The sequence below is a fragment of the Vulpes vulpes genome, chromosome 13 (genome assembly GCF_048418805.1).
Source record: "Vulpes vulpes isolate BD-2025 chromosome 13, VulVul3, whole genome shotgun sequence".
NCBI classification, from domain to species: domain Eukaryota; kingdom Metazoa; phylum Chordata; class Mammalia; order Carnivora; family Canidae; genus Vulpes; species Vulpes vulpes.
The window spans coordinates 129,282,440-129,300,101 of NC_132792.1; the positions used below are offsets into that span (position 1 = coordinate 129,282,440).

The 17,662-nt window shown below is 40.3% G+C and overlaps 1 protein-coding gene and 1 long non-coding RNA gene across 3 annotated transcripts in view; one reads left to right on the forward strand and one right to left on the reverse strand.

Annotated features, from left to right (window-relative positions):
• LOC112923505 (uncharacterized) overlaps nt 1-898 on the reverse strand; it is a 72,693-nt gene extending 71,795 nt beyond the window's left edge. Inside the window, exon 1 of the long non-coding RNA XR_003235687.2 lies at nt 543-898. This is a non-coding gene — a long non-coding RNA (uncharacterized lncRNA). The remainder of the gene's footprint in view (nt 1-542) is intronic.
• The window catches only part of POU2F1 (POU class 2 homeobox 1), a 175,299-nt gene that overhangs the window by 14,859 nt on the left and 142,778 nt on the right, over nt 1-17,662 (forward strand). The window lies entirely within an intron of this gene.

Below are 17,662 nucleotides of genomic sequence, written 5' to 3' on the forward strand. Positions count from 1 at the left end.
AATTCTTATCTGTCTTTTGAGAAGTAGTTTAGGGATGAGAGGAGAGATTGGGTCACCTGTTGGGAACTCAACTTCTACTGCCTTCCCGTTTCTCCCAGACTCAAAGTCCAAGTCAGAGTTAGTGACCTTTTCTGTTTCTGTAAATCCTATTTAGCCATCTATCTTAGCGCTTTTAATTACAGGTTAACTTTTTTCTCTTTTTCAGAATAGCTTAAGCTCTGTGTGGTTAAGGACTGCATTTTATCCCTGACATTTAACATATGCTTGCTAAGTATTTGGTGCTTAACAGGGATGTTTATTTATTTGTTCTCTGCTTTTACAGAATTAATTTTACACCTGTTAGACCAAACAGCATTTTAAACACTGACATACATAAACTCCCTAATAAGATAAAGACAGAAGAAACAACACCATCACTTTATAGTCTTCTAGAACTATTGCAGTTTAACTTTTCATATTTGACAGTGTAGACAACTAGTTTTAACAGAGAACACTTAAGCGGATATGACTGCTTTCTTAGGTAAGAATTTTACAGACATTACCTATATCACGGTGGAGCTGAAGAGCATTGGTCTTCTCCAAGCTGCACGGCGGGAACCAGCAACGGTGCGGTGGAACTTGTAGCCCTTTTCATGCCACGGCCTTGGCGGGTTGCACATGCCAGCCCTCACGTCTCCTTGTGTTTGCTGTGGACTGGTGTGGTGAGGCACTGGGTGGCAGGAGTTCCTCTGATAGCTTTACGGAGTGGACCAATGAGGATAGCCTCTGAGATCTTGCCCGCGGAATCCTCACCAACCCAGTAAGAACTGGGGACTCTGAGAGTTGCATAGCGGGGTCCAGCTTACTCCTGGGCAAGCCAGAAGGCTTCAAGCCGCCTTGAACTGGTTTACACCCCCGCTGGCCAGGCCTGGGGTGGGTGGTGCCTTAGGAGCGGGCCTTGCCGGGTGGGCGGGGCCGGAAGCGTAGGAGCCCCGCCTCCCCGCCCCGCTTCCCCGCATGCCCTACCCTGGCCGCACCCCGGAACCTCTGGCAGCTCTTGCGCGCACTTGGAAGCGCCCATCTTGGCTTCAGTTTCAGCTGATGGCTGCTGTCAGCCTGGAGGGGTCAACAAGTATTGATGGAGTGATGTTTTGATTTTCAGATTTTCTTTGATTACCGTACTCCTAGTGGAAGAGGATAATGAACTTGTAACTTTAAGAGAGCCTGGGGCTATCACAAAAATTTCGTGGCCCATATAACTAAAAATAGTAATTATGAATTCTTTATTCTCTTTTGTAATGCATTGGTGTTTGTTTTAGATATCAAATACTTAAAATTATTCAACTTTGAGTAAATTTACTTTCCAGGGAGATCTAGCATGTTTATCCTGTGCCTTTGAGTACTCTCCCATCCATCCTTGGTATATTGATCTCCCGCCATAAGGAAGTGAAAGGAGCTCTGTCTCTGGAACCGGACAGATTTGGGTTGGGATCTTGGCTTTGCATTTACTGGCTGTGGGCCAATGAGCTAGTTATTTAGTCTCTTGGTAGTACTCTACAGAATGATTCATTTTATTTAGCAAGTTTATGCATAGCATATATTTACTGAATGTTTACAGTTTCAAGGCACTGTTCTAAGTTTGTGAATGTAGTGGCCATAGTGCTTATCTTTATGGAGTATTCCATGTGCCAAGGTTCTCTTCTCTGTGACTGTTACACATTTGCCCTCTTTCCCTGGATCTGTAGCTAATTTCCCTTCTACTTAACAGAGCTTCAGTGACAGACAGCCAAATTTTACTAATCTGGAAGCAGGGTATTCAGACTAACCATTGTTTAAAAGAAATACTGGGGCATCCCAGTGGCTCAGCGATTTAGCCCTACCTTCAACCTGGGGCCTGATCCTGGAGATCCAGGATCGAGTCTGCGTTGGGCTCCTTGCAGGGAGCCTGCTTCTCCCTCTCCCTGCGTCTCTGCCTCTCTCTCTCTGTGTCTCTCATGAATAAATAAATAAAATCCTTAAAAATAAATAAATAAAAGGAATACTGCATGTTTGAAAGAATAAGAAATGATCAGCAGAAAAATCTACATAATCTAAACAATCTCTCATTGACCCCTGCATGGTAACCAATAAATGCTAGCTGTATTTATCACCTTGGTAGTCAGATACTTTCTTTTTCTAGCCATCTCTTAGCTGTTCAGTCATAGAGAGGGGAGAGTTGAAGCCTAGGAGGGACTGATCAGCTGTAGCACTGTGATCATGGAAAGCAGAATCATATCTCACCCTTGTACAAAATGTTCCTTTTAGCACAGGATAACTTGAGTGAGTATAATTTTTTACTCTGTGTGCTCATAAGACATTTTGATTTTTTTATCAAATATTTGAGAGGGAGGATGCCTAGGTGGCTCAGTGACTTAGTGCCTGCCTTCAGCCCAAGACGTGATCCTGGAGTCCCTGTATGAGTCCCACATCGGGCTCCCTGTGTGGAGCCTGCTCCCTCTGCCTCTCTGTGTGTCTCTCATGAATAAATAAAAAAAAATATTTTTAAAAAAATATTTGAGAAGGGAAGAATAATAGAGGAATGGAAAGATAATGCTGTTTGGGCAGTCTAGGAGTTTATTTAGATTTGACATACTTAATAGGACTCAGTCTTTCCAGTGCTAGATTTAAGTGGGATTTAACCTTTGAGCAAACTTGGGGTTCTTGGAGGCATCAGTCTGTTTGCTTTTACAGGTAGTACCCTTTTAGCCAATTTTATCAAGCAGTTTCTATGTTTTTCTTTATCAATGTAACTTATTTTTATGATGTTGAGTGATTCCTTTGGAATAATAAAGATTTCTAAATATCATATATAACTTTAACCATACAGTAGCTTTGGTTAAGTTTACAGAGTCATTTTTTTACTACCTTTTGTCTAATTTATATAAATAATTTGAAATAGTCCCTCATCTTTTCTCTGTACCTCTTCTCTTGTTAATTTCTCTTCCCTTCTTCCCCAGTTAATTGAGAGTTGGCTGGGTTTTATTTTTTTCAATCCCTACATCCTATTCTCCAAATTCTTCCTCTCCCTTGACTTCTCATATGACTCTTTTTTTCCTAACCCCTTAAATTTAAAAAGAAAATTGTCCCTATGATGCATTAATGCCGACTATCCATTTGTTTTATTTTGTCCCTTCCCCCAAATTTAAGGTGGTTTATAAAGATTCATAAACTAGCAAGAAATGTGAGCTAAAGATGTAAAATAAAATCAAGGCTTAATATAAAAATCCAATATTTGCTTTCAGTAGAGCATAAATATTTCTCTAAAGTTCATATTAGGTGGTACAAAAAAAAAAGAAAGAAAGAAACCTGGTCGATTTATGCCCATAACAGTTAAAAGCAAATACACTTTTGTTTAAAGTAAAGCACAATTCCTTGACACTAAGGTCATAAGGGAATTTTTTCTTTGAGGCTCTATAAACAGGACTCCCTGGGACGCCTGGGTAGCTCAGTGGTTGAGCATCTACCTCTGGCTCAGGGCATGATCCTGGTTCTGGGATCAAGCCCCACATTAGGCTCCCTGAGAGGAGCCTGCTTCTCCCTCTATCTTTTTCTCTGCCTCTCTCTGTGTGTCTTTCATGAATAAATAAATAAAATCTTAAAAAAACAAAAACAGGACTCCCTGTTATAGAATGAGCAGTAGCCTCATTGTAGCCCACGATGGATGCACCAGCAGACTTTGGAACACCCCTGTATAGGCCACACATCAACCAGATCACCTCATATAAAGACATTTATGCAGTAGAGAGGTGAGAATGATTCAGAACAGAGTCTGAGCTAAAAGAGGAAAAGGTTTTGGAATAATTAGAATGATAGAGATATTCTTATATTCATGTTCTTAGTCAGTCTTCTATAAATATTCCCTCTTTTCAACTTTTTGTTCAAGGAGGAAGTATATCTGTGTTCACATTAGTTCAGGAGTAATGGCAGTAAGAAGTTTTGTCAGATTAAATACTGAACTGCACTGTTTTTTTTTTTTTAATTTTTATTTATTTATGATAGTCACACACACACACACACACACACACACAGAGAGAGAGAGGCAGAGAGAGAAGCAGGCTCCATGCACCGGGAGAGAGAGAGAGAGAGAGAGGCAGAGAGAGAAGCAGGCTCCATGCACCGGGAGAGAGAGAGAGAGAGAGAGGCAGAGAGAGAAGCAGGCTCCATGCACCGGGAGCCCGACGTGGGATTCGATCCCAGGTCTCCAGGATCGCGCCCTGGGCCAAAGGCAGGCACTAAACTGCTGCGCCACCCAGGGATCCCTGCACTGGTTTTTAAATTGTGCCTTTTATCGAAGGTAGGGAGAGAAAATGGTCTTGTTCAGGAAGACTAGTTGGCTACTCACATGGCCTCTCAGGGCAGCCCTGGTGGCGCACCGGTTTAGCGCCGCCTGCAGCCCAGGGTGTGATCCTGGAGACCCTGAATCGAGTCTCATGTCGGGCTCTCTTGCATGGGGCCTGCTTCTCTCTCTGCCAGTGTCTCTACCTCTCTCTCTCTGCCTGTGTGTCTCTGCCTGTCTCTCTGTGTGTCTCTATGAATAAATAAATAAAAATCTTAAAAAAAAAAGGGTATTACTACATTGGCAGGCTCATTAGCAGGCCTGCTTCTCAGAAACTGTTTTGTTACCATACTTGCAAGTAATTGAGTTCAGAGGAACTGAGTCTTGCTGACCAAATACAGGATGGGACGGAAATAGAAACAATGCTTGTGCATTTGCCTGCAGTTCAGGTCATGATTCCAGGATCCTGGGATCAAGCCCTTCATAGGGCTCCCTGCTCTGCGGGGAGTCGGCTACTTTCCCTCTCCCTCTCCCTTTCCCCTCTGTGTGTGCACACTCTCTCTCTAAAAAAAAAAAGAAAAGAAAAGAAACAGTGCTTGTTTGTGTTAACCTAACATGAAAAGTATATTTGCATGGTGGACTAGAATTGTTGGCCATTCAGCAGTATGTATTCTTGCTTTAGGAGAAGCCAAATTATAATTAGAAGAGTTGCTTAATGACTCTTCCTTAGTCAAGGCCAAGGAAATTAATTAATTATGCTGATGATCAAGACATACCTTTCCTGCTGGCTAAGGTATATTTTACCCTGAACGGTGCTGGTCACATCCTGAAAATTTTGGGAATTTTCTAGTTTTCCCTTTCCTATTCTTTTTCTTTTTCTTTTTCTTTTTTTTTTTTTTTTAAGATTTTATACTTTTATTCATGAGAGACAGAGAGGCAGACACAGGCAGAGGGAGAAGCAGGCTCCCCATGAGGAGTCTGATAAGGCACTGGATCCCAGGACCCTGGGATCACTACCTGAGCCAAAGGCTCAATCACTGAGCCACCCAGGCGTCCCTCCCTTTCCTATTCTTAATCCAGGCACTGCCTTCTAAAAACATGGACAGAGAAAACTTAGTTAAATAGTCTGCTTAAAGGGTGTTATAAATAAGGGAAAAGGTTGATATTTGATATTTGGATTATATGTGAATCTCAACTCCCCATGTTGTTCTTGTTTGTCAAGCTGTTAAGGCATAGTGAGCTCTCAGTTATAATAAATATGTATAGCTTGCATAGTTTTCACTGCTTTGCCAGAGTAAAAGAGTATATCTAAAAGTGCTACCCATAGGCAGCAGTTTAGGTATTAATTTTAATGCATATGACAGGTGTACACATGCATAATTAACTGCTCTGGTTGCTTAATGGTTATATTTTGGCATTGTAGTCAAATTTGATACTCCCATTTCACCTTTCCCTTTTATTTTCAGTCTGGCAGGTGCTGGGAATGCTTGAAGCAGAATACGTAGCCCCTTGAACAACAATATGCTTTGAAAAGTGATCACTTTGATGCAGACACGAAAGTTTCTTGTCAGCATTAAACCAGAGTTTAGGAGCATGGAATGATTGAAATTGACATAGGTATAGGAACCAGGTAGTATTAGGACAGTTGGCTGTCTGAAAGAAGAAATTGTGTGTCAGGGTCATACCTTATGTAATACACAAAAATGAGTTCTGGAGATATTAAAGATTTGAATGTTTAAAGAAAAACTCAGAATAGCACTAGGACAACAGGAGGGATAATTTTAATTTAATTTTAGGAATGGAAAGCCTTTTTGACATGACACACAACTCATAGAATGAAAAGATTTGATAGATTTGTGTAAAATATGTAAGGTTCTGCCTACCAAAAGAATGTACAGATATAAATAAGGTATGTAATATGTGGGAGAAAATATCAGTAGCCTATATGTTAGATTTAATTTTTCCTTAGTGTATTAAATCCTTAGACATCAAAAATAAATGACAAATATCTCAGTAGAAAAATGGTCAAAATGTATGAATAGGCAGTTCAGTTAGGCATATAAGTGTTTGAACCCTGATTAAGATTCTCAGATGCAAAAACCAGAACCTTCTTCCAGTTAGATAAAAAATGAAAGATGGGGGCAGCCCGGGGTGGCTCAGCGGTTTAGTGCCACCTTCAGCACAGGGCGTGATCCTGGAGACCTAGGATCGAGTCCCACGTCAGGCTCTGCATGGAGCCTACTTCTCCCTCTGCCTGTGTCTCTGCCCCCCTGCGCCACCTTTCTCTGTGTGTGTCTCTCATGAATAAAATCTTTTAAAAAAATGAAAGATGAAGACATTGGCAGATGTGTCCTTTTGGTGGGGTAATGAGGAAATTAACATGTTAGGGGGAAAGAATAGAGTTTAAGTGAATTCTGGCAATTATTTAGCAGTAATTTATGAGTGTTTTTTAAATATACTTGGTAACTTTATTGCTTTAAAGGAGGAACAAATATTTAAAATCAGGAAATAGTTAAGTAGAGAAGGGATTCCTGCCATTCCTGATTTAATATGAGGGACAACAGATGAGTGATTTGGGTTTATGCCTTGCCTGAGCTTGCGCAGTAATTGTTCATTTGTTCCAAGATAAGTGTCTCACAGATAACGGAAAGTCATCTGTTGTTCTAACTCACTTTTTCTTGTGCTCCTGCACAGACATCTCTAATAAATACTTCCTGTTATTGATGAAGGTACTGTGTTGCAGTGATTTGAAGCCTCCCCGAGTTTTCCAACATTTTGTTTATGGGAATTTTATTTGGATTCAGAACTCAACTCTGCAACTTTTTTTTTTTTTTTTAACTCTGCACCTTTTGAGTTAGGGGATTACATGTTTTGTAATGAAATTGTCACCCAGATAGGAGTTAACCAGCAATCTTCCTTCTCTCCTCTTTTTCATTGGCCACTAACCTTAGCAGAGTCATCTCTTTTGTTATGACCTACTTGTCTTCTCCAGGCATGACTCCAAATGATCTTACAGAATCTTTTTTCTAGTGCCAGGTGAAATAATGAAAATATTTGTTTAGAAAGGAGTCAGAAACTGCTTTGCTTCTAGGTGCTGCTGGGTGTAAAAGTGATATCAGCAAAGTTAATTGAGGAGATGAAGTGATGCTGTTACAAGAATTTTAAAGCAAAATTTGCTATAGGTAAATAAGTTAACAGCAAATTTTGTTGCTTGAGCTAAAAAATTAGCAAACAACTTCATTTGGTGGTATTAGCTTAAGATGGAATGGTTCTGGGTTATAAAATAGCAATTTATCAGGTTTGTTTTTAGCTCATTTGCCAGTCACTGGTTTTTGTGGATATCTCATTGAATTCCCACCTCAGCACTATGATGCACACACATATTGTTACCTATGTTTTGTAGATACGGAAACTGAAGCACAGGGATGTTACATAATTTTCCAGTGTTAGCATAACTACGAATTGATGAACTAAGACTCTGAGAACTTACCTATAAGAATCCTTCCTTACAGGCAGCCCCAGTGACTCCTCCATAACTCACTCAGAGTTTCCCTGTGTCTGTCCATGTTCTAAATCATATTGCCAGTTTTCTACTCATCCTGGCTTTGAGAATCCTGAACACTGGACCTGAGATAACAAAAGTCCTCGTTATCTGTAAGGCTTAGTGAAGAAGGGCTGGAACAGTGTTATCATATGGTTTCTGGAGCTTTGGAATTGGCAGTATCTTTTAGGTTGGAGACTAGCATGTAAGGGAAGAGGGAGCAATTTTGTTAGTCATATATCTGGGCATGGCTTAGCTGAGTCCTCTGCTTCAGTCTCTCAAAAGGTTGTAATCAAGGCATTGGCCAGATGTGGTCTCATCTGAAGGTTCAAGTGGGAAAGGAACTGCTTTCAAGTTCACCTATAGGGTTGTTGGCTGGAGGCTGCCCGCAGTTCTTTGCCATGTGGGCTTCTCCACATCATTTCATCAGAGCAAGCACATAAGAGCTAGAGGGGTGCCTGGGTGGCTCAGTCAGTTAAGCATCTGTCTGGCTCAGCTCATGATCTTGGGGTCTCTGCATTGTGCTCTCCGCTCCGTAGGGAGTCTCCTTGTCCCTTTTCCTCCCCCTCTGCTTCTCCTGCTTGTGCTGCCTCTCAAAATCTTAAAAAAAAAAAAAAAAAAAAAAGCTAGAGAGTATATACAGTTGACCTTTGAAAACCCTGTGGGGGGATCCCTGGGTGGCGCAGTGGTTTGGCACCTGCGTTTGGCCCAGGGCGCAATCCTGGAGACCCGGGATCAAATCCCACGTCGGGCTCCCGGTGCATGGAGCCTGCTTCTCCCTCTGCCTGTGTCTCTGCCTCTCTCTCTCTCCGTGTGTGTGACTATCATAAATAAATAAAAATTAAAAAAAAAAAAAAAAAGAAAACCCTGTGGGCTAGGTGCCTAGCCCTGCCCCCCCCCCCCATAATTTTGCCTCCCCCAAAACTTAACTACTAGTAGCCTGCTTATTGACTGGAAGCCTTAATGATAATATTAACAGTTGATTGGCATATATTTTGTATGTATTATATGCTGTATTCTCAGAATAAAGTAAGCTAGAGAAAAGAAAATGTTCAGAAAAGCATAAGGACAAGAAAACATTTTTATAGCACTGTACCTATATTTATTGAGGAAAAATCTGCATATAGGTTGGCCTAGCCAGGGCAGGAGTGGTGGGCCTGGCTGGGGAATAGTAATGTTCTGGGTTTGTGGCCTTGGCTCAGCAGGGTCAGCTGCAGGGTGGTCTGAGGCAACAGTGGCCTGGAGGTACCCAGACAGCTATCCCAGCCACCTGGAGGTGTAGGACTGGCCATAGCCACTGGAAGCTTCAGCCAGCCACACAGTGAGCCAGCCTCTGGGAGACCTCCAGACTGAGGTACTGCCCCATAAAGGGATTGATGCCTTGCTGGGAGGGGCCCCAGGTCTGCAGCCAACCTGATGCATAGCTGGGAGGACTGGGACAGGGAGTGGGGCACCCCTGCCCAGTCTAAACCTTGCCTCTGCTTCAGCCCAGCCTCCTGCCCACAAGACCCCAGGGTTCAGTCCCACCAGATCACCCACATGGGGTCCCCCAGGAGCTGTTGATGGTTTCCCTAGTACTCAAAGGGCAGCAGGTGTGACCCCTGTACTAATAGCCTTAGATTCAGTCATGTTGAGACAAGTGGGCAGTTGTAAATAAATGGCTCATGGTTTTTGCTGTCAACTCTTTAAAATAAACAAAACAAAATAAAATACTATGTATAAGTGGACCCACCCAGTTCAAACCCATGTTGTTCAAGGATCAACAGGAAAGGAGTATTAGAATTCATAGCCTTTGTAGCCTAATCACAGAAATGATATCCTGCCCCTTTTGCACTATTCTGTTAGAAGCAAATCACTTGGTCTGGCCCTACACTCACGGGGAGGGGACAGCACGAAGGCACCAGTAGCAAGATTTGGGACTCGTTTGGGGCCATCTTAGAAATCTGCTTACTACAGGGCCTTTAATAATTTTTAGAGATGAAAAGGGGCCCTGAAATTAAAAAAAAAAAAAAAAAGAGAGAGAGAACTGCTAATAGACATACTAAATTTATGGGCTATGTGTGGGAGATAATCCCTCCCTTGAAAAGGTATTTTTTTGGAGTCAGAACATGGGCCTGTAGAGTGAAAATAAAATGAGGAAAGCCTCTGATTTTTATGTACCTCATTTTCTGAAGAGAGGCATCCTAATATTACATATTTATTACATAGTCATTTTCCAGCAGCATTTTTTAGGAAATGACACAAACATAACAGGAAAAATAGCAAGGTTATAAAAGCCAAAACATCTCTGAAATTTATCATAGCTGCCAGGAAAACACAAAGCACAGTTTTGTCCTAGTCATTGAAACTTCATGTCATTAGTGGGAGGAAAGAATGTAGATACTTAGGGTACCTGAGTGAGAGATGAAAAAATAGCATCTGACTAACATTTGTATTATCCTGTAGGACCTGAGAAGCTAAAATGCTTGGTTTCTCATCCAGATTTTGAAAAGATTCCACTATCCATTTTGCCACTGTTTACTTCTGTGGTCTTAATCTCTATGGGCAAAAATTTCTTGATGTAAATGGAACCACGATGAAGAAGGTTCTATCTTCAAAGTTTCTGGGGCGCCTAGGTGGCTCAGTGGTTGAGTGTCTGCCTTTGGCTCAGGTCTTGATTGCAGGGTCCTGGGATCTAGTCACACATCAGGCTCCCTGCATGGATCCTGTTTCTCCCTCTGACTGTGTCTCTGCCTCTCTCTCTCTGTCTCTCATGAATAAATAAATAGAATATTAAAAAAAACTATTATCAGATTTATTTTGGAAAGAGTTGAGTAATGTGTGTATAAGTTATTTGAATAATGTGCATGTGGCAGCCCAGGTGGCTCAGCAGTTTAGTGCGCCTTCGGCTAGGGATGTGATCCTGGAGACCCAGGATCGAGTCCCATGTCGGGCTCCCTGCATGGAGCCTGCTTCTCCCTCTCCGTGTGTCTCTGCCTCTCTCTCTCTCTCTGTGTCTCTCATGAATAAATAAAAAAAATCTTAAAAAAAATGTGCATGTATATTCTGAATTTAGAAACATTGCGGGAATTTATGTGTGGTAATTCTTTGGAGTGTAATGCTCTTTAAGGACTCTGGTAGTTATATATATATATATATTTTTTTTTTAATTTTTATTTATTTATGATAGTCACAGAGAGAGAGAGAGAGAGAGGCAGAGACACAGGCAGAGGGAGAAGCAGGCTCCATGCACCGGGAGCCCGATGTGGGATTCGATCCCGGGTCTCCAGGATCGCGCCCTGGGCCAAAGGCAGGCGCCAAACCGCTGCGCCACCCAGGGATCCCTGCCACCCAGGGATCCCTTTATTTTTTAACTTAAGAGTTTAACTGTAGCATATGTTATAAATGATAGATGTTAAGTTAGTAGATGAATTTGTTTACTCTGTTCCATAAAACAGTCCTCTAAGACTAGAATAACTGATTTATTCATTGATTTTAACATTCATTGTTACCTGTCGAGTATGATGTTAATACTGAATTATGTACATCACTTATTCTTAAACCCCCTTAACTTTAATCAGAAAAGATAGCTCCTGTCCTAGAAGAACTCACAATTTAGCTTGGGGGGAGGGGAAAACAAATGTATCACTGAACATTATAATACCCTGTGATAAATATTGTGAGAATGTAAACCCAGTGTGCTCTGGACAAATAGAAGAGATTCACTTAACCCAGCTGTTTAGCAGGGAGGAGGGAGAGAGCGAGCCAGGGGATACATGTCAAAGAAGACCTGGAAGGCTAGTTAAAATTAGGTGGGGTAAAAGGGGATCAGGAAAGTCCAGTACACTCTTCTGTAGCGGACTGAACACAAAAGCATCTAAATAACATTTTAAGTTCTTAGCCAGAATAGGAGCTAACATTCCATATAATGCTTATTACGGTCCAGTCACCATTCCAAGTATGTTCTATGTATGAACTCCTTTTATTTTCACAATAACACTATTATATAGGTATTCTATTCATCCCCATTTTACAGATGAGAAAACTGAGATGCAGAAAGATATATGAACTTTTCTGGGAAATAGCATGGCTAGGAAGTTGAAGAGCTGCAGTTGAAACCCAGGCTGTCTGATTTCAGAGTTGGGGCTTTTACCATATGAGGAATTAAACTGTGGGTTGCATTGGGGATAAACCCTTTTCAATTAACTTGTATTACTGAAGCAAATATATTATTTCTGTAAAATGAAAGCAATGGATCCCACCCATTTCTTTCTGCTTCTGGAGGAATGTTGGATATCTTTATCTTCTCCTTGCCTCCAAAAGGCTCAGTTACCAGCCCTCTTAAACCTCAGCATGAGCCAACTTTGTTTCTGCTCCCTTGCATACCAGCCTTTTCCTTCTTATCTCCAAGCTTCTTTGAACATAATGTAAACTCAACTCCCTTCCTCTGCTAAACGCCTTTAATTTCTTCCTCCACTCATTAAAATCTGGGTTCTAAAGAGAGATTCATCAGGACACTTGCTGGAGTGTGGAGGACCAGCCTGCAGGACTGTGCCTTCTATTTTTAATTTTGCTAATAGTGCTTGGAAGTCCAAGGTATATGAGTGGAGAAGGCAGTCAGATGGAATCTGCGAGGACTGGGCTTTGTTGGGATATATAGCAGAAGGACAAGGAAGCCAAGGAGTAGAAAATATTGACAAGAAAGTATTAATGGACCCTGTGGTCTCCGTGGAATTGAGATAGAAATGAAGAAAGGAGTTATTAATGGTCTCAGGGGAAAGAGGTGGGGGCAGGAGGTCTGCCTGACTTACTGGATGAGTTGGAGAGTAGTCGGTCTTTCATGGGGTTGAGGGAGTGACAGATCCAGGAGTAGGGTTGGATTGAGAGAGTTTAAGATATTAGAGGAAGAAGAGTTCAGGATCTGGCCATTGATGTGAGTGACTGAAGGAACAGTTATTAAGTGGAGGCTACTGATTCCCTCTGGTGAGGAGGGGCCTTATGTGTACAGCAGTGAACACTGATGAGCCATGAAAGAATGAATGCAGAATTTGCAAAATGCTTTTTATTTATCTCTGTCCCTTGCTAGCTGTTAAATGGTAGATACTCGTTTCATTAATGGGGATGTGTTTACCTTTGTAATTGACATTTTATTTTTGTTTGGATAGAATAATGCAAAGGCTTCAGTGAAAAGGAACATTATTTGTATGATCAGATTCTTGTGCGTGTCTTATTTTTGGTATGTTTCCTAGCATAATTTCTCATGTTAGCAGTGTTTTGACCTTATCTGTCATTCTGGACAATCTGTTCTGGCATTTTCTTTCCAGAAGTCAAAGAAGAGAAAGGATATGAGATGAAGATGTGGATGGACACTCATCTTGAGCTCAGAGTGTTTGAATTATGCTGATGATTTTGGGGAATATTCACCTGGGTCAGGTAGACAGAAAGCTGTAATCATAGCTTAGGAAATATTGTTTTCTTTTTGTTGCTTTTATTTGTAGGTTCTTACCAGAATTTGAATTATGATGTTTAAATTTTAGTAAAAATGGAAAATGATGCTTAATAGTACTTTTATTTTTGAGGATGTCACCACAAGAACATCAGAGGGAAAAATGTAATCTTATGTTTGAGAGAATTAGTTTATTGTTGTTAGCCTCTCCCTGAAAGGATACTACTTTGGGGCTAAACATTGATGTATATAAGCAACAAACAAAGTTTGTTGGTTTTCTATGAGCTTTGGCATAACTATACTTTAAGTGGACTCTGGAAGTGCCACTCCCCATGCTACCCTCTACCCCCAAAGCTGCCTTTCTAAAAAAAGTCAACAGAATGGATCAAATAGAGTCTAAAAAATGGTTTCTAGACAGAGGAAACCTAAATGCCTGGAATATATTACATACTTCAATTTTCTTGTGTACTAGAGCATTATTTTAAAATATGTATCTTAACACCCTGTCTTTTTATTGTAAGTTATTTTATTTCTTCAAAATTTGTTACCTTTCCTACTTATGTTTAGATTAGATAAAAAATGTGTACACATACACAGTCTATTTTGCTAGGATTCTATAAAAATAAATTAATGTGTTATTTTAGTAGTTTCAGAATTGTGTTCCTCAAGAGATCAGTAAAGATTTAACCAACAATAGTTTCAGGTAATAATAGTGAGATTTATGTGTGTGAGAAAGAGAAAGGTATTAAAAGAAAATCTCATGAGCAGACTATGAGGTTTTTAGCTTTAAAACTAATCTTGAATTCATTTGTACCTCAGAAAAATTAGGGCCAATATTTACCAATATTTCCCAGAGTATGGAGAGAAATAGAGATTAGAGAGTTTCAATTAATGTTAGTGGGAAATTTTCATTTTAATTTTCTTTCATCTTCTCTCCATATCAGGTACTAGGAAAATAGCATTTTTTCCATTAAAAGATCATACTTCTTAGAAATTCTCCTGGTTTGACAGCATGAGCTTGTTGTTCTGACTATTGAGTATTTCCTGCTTGACATAGTAGGCTTTGCAAAGTGAGTGAAGACTCCATACCATTTTTGTCATCACTGAATATATGGTGTGACAGGCTTCATGATGTATAATGTAAAATAATTTCCTGTATTTTGTCACAATTATGAGAAAATTGATATGACATAATATTAAGCTTTTCCTGTTTCTTGATATATGGATTATTTAAGTCAAACACATTTCTTTTCTAAGGGTTGGCAGTTTTCTCCAAGTTTTCTTATATTTTATGTCATAACAAAATCGCTTTATATGCTTCTACAAATGAAGGCCATTCTATTTGCTATTAGGATTATCTGAACAGACCTCTGGAGAGACTATATTTAGAACCAGTAGTTCAGGTTTCATGTGTTATGTCTTTGCAAATGAGGAGAAGCACAGATGTTTGCAGTTTCTTTATAGAATATCCCTACAGAACAGCAGTCCCCACCAATTCCTCCCTGAAAGACTTGAGGAATTCAAGTGGGCTTTTCCAGAGTTCTAGCCAAACTTAATTCCTGTATGGTTTTCCATGTTGAAGAAGCTCATGCAGGAATTGCTAATAGGAAATTTTGTGGGGGGACCCAAGATCCTCAAATCCGTTTTCAGTGTTAATTTTTTCTCACCACGAAGGGGAACTAGCACCATAATAAACTCCATTGTTGATCATCTGAGAGCACAAATCAGATAATTATCTGTATTCTGTATAATTGCATAGTTAAGTTACAGGTTTTATTAGATTTGGTTTTTTACTTTTTGCAAACTCCACACCCAAGAATGTTCATAATTGAACCACAAATGGCCAAATGAATAGTATTTCTGGGCAGTAAGAAAGGTTAAAAAAATTCTTTCAAAGTGTAACTGTACTTGATAGTTTCTTGCTCACACCAGCGTCAAGTTAACATGGATGACAAGTTTATAGCTTTCAATCTGATGCATGTTGACAGTAGGGGGGAAAAAGCATGTATCCCTCTAGGATGGCATTTCTAATACTTCCTATGCCAAAGACTGCTGCCTGGCATTTTGCCAGGAGCTTTGGGTATTGACTGATTTAGGTATACATTTAATTCAAATTTACATAATCTAATTGGGCCTTTGGGTTTTAAAAAATGGCCTTGTTTTATTGCAGTACAGTGTTCATTACAATGCATATTTTTAAATGAGCTGGCCCAAAGAGCCCGTTATGATGAGTTTGCTAATGAAATATGTCTGAAACTTGGACAAACTTGATCATCGAGGGACAAGTTCACTTATGAGGCCAAGAGTTTCACTTCAAGAGGGAAGCCTACAGTATTTACTTTTAATGGTTTGAATTATGTTTTTATCTCTCGTCAGCCGAAGAGTTTGTATTTGAGGGTCAGAGACAAAACTTTTAGCCTTTGAGAATTTACTCTTTTGTACAACAGGTGTCATTTGTTTCCCCACTAAAATGTTTCATCCTTTATTTTTCTAGTTTTTTTTTTCCCCAGGAGTGAAACTTGGAACAATATTAAGAATTTTTTCTTTTTTAGATTTTATTTATTTTAGAGAGAGACAGAGAGTGTGCCTGAACATAAGCGAGGGGGGAGAAGCAGAAGGAGGGGGCAAGAATGGAGCCTGATGCTGGCCTAGGTCCTAGGACCCTAAGATCCTGACCTGAACTGAACTCAGGAGCTGATAGTTAACTGACTGAGTCACCCGGTGCCCCCTATATAAGGATTTTTTTTTTTTAATTTTAAAGAAAAAAAGTTCCCCTTAGATTTTTTTAGTTTTAACTTGGTGCTAGTTTTGTCTGTCTCAGTGCGGAAAAGAATAGAAAATACTGGCTGAAGGAAATTTTGATGTCTTTGTTGTATTATTTCATTTTTTCCTATTTGTTCCCTGCTTTTACGATGCAACTAGGGGGGAAAAAAAAGGAACATCTGTTTTGTGTGGAGAGTCTTACTCCTGTCCACTTGCAGTCCCTGCCCTGATAGGTGGTTCTCACTCTGCTCTGGCATTTAGGACTGTGTACCCCTAGGCAAGCGATCGGTTCAGATGGACAGTTTCTCAAGTGAAGCCAACCACAGTTTCTGTTTGTTTTTGTTTTTAGATTTTATTTATTCATGAGAGACAGAGAGAGAGAGAGAGAGAGAGGGAAAGAGAAAGGCAGAGACACAGGCAGAAGGAGAAGCAGGCTTCATGCAGGGAGCCCAGTGTGGGACTTCATCCTGGGACTCCAGGATCACACCCTGGGCTGAAGGCAGGCGCTAAACTGCTGAGCCACCCAGGGATCCTGACAGCTTCTGTTTTGGGGGGAAACTATGGAACCTAAACCCAGGCTGATGAAAGGCAAGAGTGACTGCAGTTAGCTGGGTACCATGTGACACCCAAGATTAAAGTCCAAATAAGAGAGACATGTTGAAGGGAATTAGGAGGGGTGGGAGAGGGAGAAGGAGAGAGAGAGAGAGAGAGTGAGAGAGAGAGAGAGAGAGAGAGAAATCAGGTCTTGAAGATACTGTTTGAGGGTCGGTAATATGTTCTACTTCTGGCAATTCCAGTTACTTGCATCACCCCCACCTCCTCCTTCGCCTTTTTTTTTTTTTTTTTTTACTTAGCTGTGTGTATTAGGTTTCTTGTGCCTTAGAATTAATAGGATCCTTAACTGATAGAGAAACGATGATTTGTTGTTGTTTTTGAGACAGAAGAATAAATGGTGGGAGTAAGGTGAATTTGTAGCTGAGGAATTGGTAAGCATATTCACACACCAAATAACCTTGAGTTCCTAAGTTGGAAACAACTGAGGTTAGGTGACTTGTTAAAGATCAAGCATCAGACAAGTAAGAGCTGAGCCTAGAATTCAGATCTGGGACTTCCAACTCAGTGATTTTTATACCATATTATCTTACTTATGCTAACAGAGGTGTTTAAAAAAAGGTTAGTCTTTTGATCAGCTGCCTGTGGATAAAGGGAGACGTGATTTTTTTTTTCTTTTGGTGATGGTATTTGAAAAACTCGTTGGAATATAGCAGTACAAAGACTTTCCTGCTCTGAAGAGCCTTAGTGTATATCTATTGATATATTAGGGTCTGGGTACTCTGGTTATAGTTACACAAATCTTTATTTTGAGGCAGTCATAATTTTGAGTTGCTTCGGGGAGAGAGATACTTATAAAGCAGTAAAATCCTGTTTGAATGTAGCAGTGCCTTTTCACTGTCTGGATGTGCTTGTGGAAAATGTCTCCCTAGGACCTTTAATTTTGTTCCTAAATTTATAACAGAGCCACTTCTTGATGCTATCTATTGCTCAAGGTACTTTTGGTGATAAGATTGTTATTAAGTTGGGTAGGTGAGCTGTAGACTGTGTCCTGCAGGGAGCCATTTATTGTTTTGTACAAGAATAG